Consider the following 7,500-nt stretch of genomic DNA (forward strand, 5'->3'; position numbering starts at 1 on the left):
TTCCTAAGTGCTGCAGCCACGAAACAAACACCACGGAGGAATAATACTTACGTAACGTCTGAAAAGAAAAAGTTTCTTGACTGCACCGACTCGAGGAAGAAAGGTAAGAAAGCTCGTGTCCGCCTCGCTGTAACCTATATTACTTCACCGAGTGGGACAGTCCCTCATCTCTCTCTCTCTCTCTCTCTCTCTCTCTCTCTCTCTCTGTGTATGTTTATGATCTGGGCAGGAAGAACTGACAATATCAGTCGTGCAGAATAAAGCAACTGACATCTAAAGGCTTCACATCAAGCCCTACCTATGTGGTGGAAATATTTGCTGCTTCACTCATCAAGTGTGCGACTCAGATTGGGGTGAGTTATGACATTAAGATCCATAAGATGTGCGTGCCACCATTAGTATGTTACTGTGCAATACTAAGTCGTCATCTCCCTCTCTCCCATCCTCTCTCTTCTCTCTCTCTCTCTCTCTCTCTCTCTCTCTCTCTCTCTCTCTCTCTCTCTCTCTCTTAAGTACGCTGATCAAAAACTCGGGTTTTCTAATAATCTGAATTGTCTATAACTTGCCAGGACGCGAGAAAAAAAGGTCAATATAACTTGTAAACAAATACTTCAATCAGTATGTATGAAAGTTTTCCATGATAGGAAATTCGCTGCCATAAAAGAGCATGATAAGTTCCAGAGTTCAAAGATTCCACAAGAGAAAGTACCTGCACGGCCACTGAGGTCGCTTCTTATTATCGCGTTGAAATTTCTCGTTGTTTGACCACCCGGGGTTTTGGCGTCACCATTGTGGCATTTGGTAAGGACATGCAGCTGCCTTCCACTGGTATAACAGGACAGCTGTGTTGGCTCACTGACTGAGCTTTGTTGACATGAGCGGAGAGGACCCACGCGACCGACAGTTAATGTAAACTTTACTATATTTTTTTTTGGTGTTTGCTCACGCGCCCTGACATGACGGGTCCCTGCTCAGCGAGCTCTTGAGGTCCTTGTTGCTTTGAGCTTTGCAAAAACATTTATACAATACATTCTCCGTACCTTTACATCTTATAATTATATGAAATTAATTGGTGATCAGGCAATTACACGGAGCTGCCTTTTCATCACACTCCCGCTGATGACTCGGCAGTTACGACAACGAACCATGTCAGTTTAGTATGCTTGCTATTACCTCTCCAAATACTGCACCGGGATGTGTTTCTGGGTCGGTCTAACACTTAATCTGCATGGGAGAACACATTGAGGCCCCTTTCTCTTGACCTGAGTGATAGTAAAAGCAAGTAAACGTTATCAAGAATACTTATAACATCCACAGCATCTAAACTCCTAAGACTACATAGACTAGTTCCCCATTGGTCTGTGTGGGCCCGTTTCCAGCCTCTTCTTCCTCACAGCCATACTCGTGGAAAACCAAATTAATACAATCATGGTAAATTATTAGCAGTTACCTTTAACTGTTATTAGTTAACATACTTCTCCTTTTTAATCTTTTACCGAAAACTATTAGTTTCGCATTTATTTTTTGGATTTCCATTGGTATTACTCAAACTCATTTATTTTCCTTAATTGCGTTTTGGTAAAAATGAACTGACTAAAGGCATCATGATCCATAAATATGATATCTATGCATGACACTTTCATGGAGTCATTCACTGCCCATATTGACGTGATGGACGAGCAAGACAAGGTGATGGCTGGGCTGGGCTGGGCTGAGATAGAGCTGATATAACAACTTGGTATCAGAGGAGAGAGAGAGAGAGAGAGAGAGAGAGAGAGAGAGAGAGAGAGAGAGAGAGAGAGAGAGAGAGAGAGAGAGAGAGAGAGAGAGAGAGAACGAAAACTCTTAATAACATAATCGTCTCCTAATAACCGTGACACTTAACTGTTCAGTCGCGTGGAGGAAGCATCCTGAAATAATCATGGGAGGCAGGCAATCTTAGAGGAAGAGGAGGAGGAGGAAGAGGAGAAGAGGAAGAAGGGAGGGAGGCATCGCGAACCGTCCTTGGAGGGGTAATGGACCATGATGATTACCCGAGGCATTTCTTCCCAAGGGGGAGGGGGTGGCAAGATTGGGTGCGTGGGGTGGAGGAATGGGCGGTGAGGAGAGGAAGAGCGTAGAGAGTAGCATGTAGACCAATAAGAGAGGACGAGAGATGGAGAGGGAGGGGCGGGAGATGAATGCATAGGGGATATTTTGAAGGTGAGGCAATAAAATGGAGAGGAGGTCGGGGGAAGGAAGAGGACAGTAACGGAAAGTAAGATAGAGAAGAGTGGCAGGTAGAACAATAGGTGGCAAGTAGGACAAGAGATGGAGGCGAAGGGTGAATACATAAAGAGTATATAATGTTAGAGATAGGCAGCAAAGAAGAGAAAAAGGAGGAAGAGGAGGAGGACGGCGTCGAAAAGTAATGGAAGGATGGGAGGGAGGGAGGGAAGTAGCGTGCATTTAGACACAGGAAAAGGAGGAAAGCAATAGAAGATAAGTGGGGAGGGAGGAAAGGAGGAAACCAGATATTCACCTGGTAGACTGGAGCAGACCAACCAACCCTTCATTAGGTGGTTTGTTGTATTTAGCTAAATATTTGTAACCTTTTCCTTGAAGTGTGACCTTGAATGATGCGATGTCTCGGTGTGTTACGATGCTTGGAGAGAGAGAGAGAGAGAGAGAGAGAGAGAGAGAGAGAGAGAGAGAGAGAGAGAGAGAGAGTATTAAAGCCATCCAAAACAAAGGTAAGGCTAGTGTGTGTGTGTGTGTGTGCGTGTGCCTTCGTCTGTCCCGCCCGCCGCCTGACCTTGTGGCCCAGGGTGGGGAGAGAGTTGCCGCTGCTCACCCACCCTACGATTTACTTACTGCCTTGCTGCTGCTGCTACTACTACTACTACTACTACTACTACTACTACTACTACTACTACTACTACTACTACTAATGATGATGATGATACTACTGCTGCTGCTGCTGATACTGCGCTTACTAGCAGTACTTCTATAACAGCAACAACAACAAGAACAACATTATTACTGCTATTACTATTATTAAACGACATTCTTTATTACTTTATTTGGTTTCACACACACACACACACACACACACGTATAAAAATCTAGTTTCACTATTTGCTATATGTGGTTTGCATCTCTTGAAAATGTTCTATATATTTATCGTGATTTATATGTGTATATTCTCTCTCTCTCTCTCTCTCTCTCTCTCTCTCTCTCTCTCTCTCTCTCTCTCTCTGCCACGTTGTTCTTGGTGGACGGTTCTTTACTACGTATATAATAAAAATTCCACCTTCTTACGCCCGGGGGAGCAGTCTACTCCGCCACGCTCACCAACTGGCCCGGGCAGTAACGTCAGAACACAACACTGGACCAAGATTGATGGCATGAAAGGAATAAATGGTGGGACGAGATGAAAAAATGTAGTGGCAGTGGCTGATCCTTTTTTTCCTTCTTTTCTTTATATCTATAAAGTTACTGAAAAAAAAAAGTAGTAGATCACTAAAATTATTTTTGTTTCTTCATCTCTAATTGTATGCTCGAGTTAGTGGGTGTTATAGATTCTGTTATTTCTAGGAACGGTCTCCCTATGAATACTGTACACTATTGTACTCATCCATACATGAGAAACTGGCTGGGATAAGCGGCCTGGCTGCCAGTTTGTGTGGCAGTAATATCCAGTGACGGTAGAGATGACAGCGTGGGTGTGCAAGAGGAGGTGCGTTTAGCAGAAGGTTGGAGCCTAGTGGTAAGCCTCTGGGTGCAAAATATGCATAATCTTACAAATAATTTTTGGTCATAAGTGAACACGTACTACAGCTATGCAGGGAAGGCCGCCACTTCCACTAATAGCGAAATGAAGAATGTCGTGTACGGCGTGTGCGTTATGCACACCGCAGAGTTTCCCCGGAAAGTGAAGCTGTCTGTGGTGAAACACCACCTCTTCTGCTGGTTGAGACTGTGTACCTTCGTGCCGGTGGTCACTTTCCACTTCAGGAAGATGAAGCGCCGGGGTAGTTGCCTGCCGTGCACTTGTATTTCCCGCGTGGCAGCTTTGGATCTGCACCGCCTGCTCAAGTCACACAGGAGGTCGAGAGAGGCTCAGGTGAAGATTTATGTGACTCATCGTCGGGAAGGGAAACGTATCTCTTTCGTCAGTGTCGAGAAGTTCATTGAGCAGCTGGTCACCAAAGACCAGTCCACCGATAGGTTCATCCTACACTTGGCTGGGGAAGACGCTGCCATCCAGTGGGTCATGACGCTACCCAGAGAGGAGCGAATCGAGGAAAGTATGCATGAACAAATCATTGCACCGTCAGATGAGGAATGTCAAAAATCATGGAAAAAACAGAGTGCCATGAATGCGGAGGAGCACGAGGTTGAAAAAAATGGAGAAACAAATGTAATAACAAGCGATGGCAGAGCTGATGGCGAGAAAACTCACAATAACACGAGTGAAGTGAGGGAAATGTTGCAAGGAGAGGCTGACGCGATTACAACACATCCGCGGCAGGAGGAAGTACATAAGAAATACAGAGTCCAGAAAGGTCCACAAATCAACTTTTGGGAGCTGAAATTGTACACCAGCTTGACGCTCTTGTTGATTACTATGTGTGCATTCTTGTGGTGCTCGCTCGTGGCTCGCCTTAAATTAGCCATGCCGCAGTGAGCCTCGCAAATATGCCTCCTTGATTAAAGCAGGCAGGCTTCATGATAGCGGTGAAACGATTCACCACCAGGAGGGAAAGAGAGGGGGAAAAAAAAATAAATAAAAATAAGAAAAAAAAAATCTTGTTCCTCGTCCAGCACTGAAAAATTCAAAATGAAACCGACTGTTATTTTTTAATTATCAACACGACTGACCACTGCACACCTAATTTCAGTAATAAGTGTGTGTGTGTGTGTGTGTGTGTGTGTGTGTGTGTGTGTGTGTGTGTGTGTTTGTGTGTGTGTGTGTGTGTTCCTAGAATGTAAGTAATAACCCGGTTCATGGAAATTTTTTTTTTTTTTTCTGTCCCGGAGTGCTGAAGCATGAGTGTGTTGCTTCCTGCCGATCAGCGAGGTCTGACTCCGCCCGGTGAAATGCATGCCGTGTTCTCTTTGTTAAATCGTACTTAGGTTGGAGTCAAATTATGTTTTTGATGGAGTACTTTGGAAGCTTCTCATCCTAATTGCTCTTTGATTGGATGTTTATATTCTATTTTTTTCCTATTAGTAAACTAACAATAAGCTTCAGAGTAATTTTTCGTAAGCTTCCCTGCACACAGTGTTTCTTTTGTGCACAGTTCTTTTTGCGCACCTATTCTTCTCCCTCACCTCTCGTCACCCATCTTATATCATGCTCATTTATTCCGCTCAAGCCCCTTTTTCAGCTTTCCCTTGTTGGTTTTTAATCTTCATCATGTCCTTGTTCTTCACACAATTCGTTCTTCACTCATATTTTTTTTTAATTTCCATATTTTTTATTCATTTGTTCCCTCACTCGTCACTCATCTCTATCTCTCTTTGGCTACTTATTTTCCATCTTCCTTCACGTGTTGAATATTCTCACTCTTCAGCTGTTCCTCCATGTTATAGTTCTCCTTACTCCCCTCTTCATGCATCACTTATCCAATCAGTTCTCACCGTCCTCCCGTCCTGCTCCCTCACGTGCAGTATAGTTACCCAGCGTCTAGTCGAATTACCTCTCTTTAAATAGCTAAGAAGAGCCAAGACACTTGCACGTAAAGAGGTACAGTAAGCCACATTGCAGGAATGGAGATTCTTCAGTTCATGTCAACAATGGTGCTCTTCCTCAGAGTGAAATAACGAGTGGGATTTTGTACATTTTCCCTGAAGGTCTTTGTTTTTTTTTTTTTTTCACAGCATTTCGGTCTTTTGATCGTCTCGCTTTTCGCTTGTTTACAAACTTCCCTGCCCTCCATCGAAATTGTCATATCAAAGTCTCTAAATATAGCACTATTTTACCTCTGTGTATTTTTTGTCTTATCGTTACTCGCCGTAACATTGTTCCATGAGAGGGAGCTGAGATGGGAGGGGGAGGGAGAGGGCGCGACGGTTGACAGGTGAGCAGGTGATAGGTATAAGGACTCCCTCCCTCCCCGGCTCAAGGATGCTGCTGTTCCATTAGAGACGACATGTAGCGCAACAAAGCTGGAGGAGAGGAGACAGCATGAACAGGAGGAGGAGGAGGAGGAGGAGGAGGAGTAGTAGGAGAAGGAGGAGCAGGAGTCGTGGGGGGTGAGGAGGAGTCTCATTACTGTACCAAGATGGTGTATGTCTTGCGAACGCGTTCTGCTTACCAAAATGATGTTTTCTGTTGATAGCACAGCTGTTTATGAGTTCTTTCTTATCAGGAGACACCATACTTCAATTTGGTCGGCATTCACGTTATTTTCCATATGGTAACGATTTTAGTGAACGTTGCTGCAATATATATATATATATATATATATATATATATATATATATATATATATATATATATATATATATATATATATATATATATATATATATATATATATATATATATATATATATATATATATATATATATATATATATATATATATATATATATATATGCTTTTGTATGAGAAAAGATGTTTTGTATCATTCCTCCTTGCCGAGAGGCAGCACAGGCACGTTTAGGCAGTCCACCACATGGCTGATGGCTACAGGCTGCGATAAATGTTGCTTGCTAACGAGCCTGAGAGAGAGAGAGAGAGAGAGAGAGAGAGAGAGAGAGAGAGAGAGAGAGAGAGAGAGAGAGAGAGAGAGAGAGAGAGAGAGAGAGAGAGAGAGAGAGAGAGAGAGAGAGAGAGAGAGAGAGAGAGAGAGAGAGAGAGAGAGAGAGAGAGAGAGAGAGAGAGAGAGAGAGAGAGAGAGAGAGAGAGAGAGAGAGAGAGAGAGAGAGAGAGAGAGAGAGAGAGAGAGAGAGAGAGCATCGTCGTGTTAAGAAGGGTGTCTGATGTCACAAGTCTTCAGTGAGGCTCAAGGACAATAACAGGAAATAACATTTTCCATCTCCGTCGGAGTCTGATTTTGTCAACAGATGACAGCATCTTCCGGAGCCATTTTTCTCTCCTTTCCGCGACGTAACCAAGGCAAGAGTACACCACACAGGCTTTGTTAGTTAATCCTTAGCTGGCCTGGCAGGGGCATGTCGTGGGGTGAGGGGTGGGTTTGGCGGGAGGCGCATAACCCGGGGCAAGGAAGTGTCTCAGACAAACCTTCATCAGGTGATGCCCAAGAAACTGAGATGCAATTATGAACACAACTTTAATCTAGACATCCTCGATACATTCAACCGGTTTATGAAGTATGTGAAGGGGACCAGGTGGCGGCAGTTTTGGGGAGAGGGTAGTGAGGCGTGGTGTGGATGCTCGGGTCGGGTCTGAACAAAGCCTCTCGTCACGTTGCTCTCCTGATGGCATGCGACTCCCCCACTTCCTGCTGCCTGTCTCTGACAAGGACGCTCATACAACTTCAATCACC

The 7,500-nt window shown here is 44.1% G+C and overlaps 1 protein-coding gene across 2 annotated transcripts in view; it reads left to right on the forward strand.

Annotated features, from left to right (window-relative positions):
* Positions 1-7,500, forward strand: part of LOC135106789 (uncharacterized) — a 100,820-nt gene that overhangs the window by 148 nt on the left and 93,172 nt on the right. For both annotated transcript variants that reach the window (XM_064016096.1, XM_064016097.1), the window contains exon 1: positions 1-103. This exon is cut by the window's left edge and continues 148 nt beyond it. The gene's annotated coding sequence lies outside the window, so the exon portion shown is untranslated. The remainder of the gene's footprint in view (positions 104-7,500) is intronic.

Source organism: Scylla paramamosain, chromosome 14, assembly GCF_035594125.1.
Source record: "Scylla paramamosain isolate STU-SP2022 chromosome 14, ASM3559412v1, whole genome shotgun sequence".
Taxonomy (NCBI): domain Eukaryota; kingdom Metazoa; phylum Arthropoda; class Malacostraca; order Decapoda; family Portunidae; genus Scylla; species Scylla paramamosain.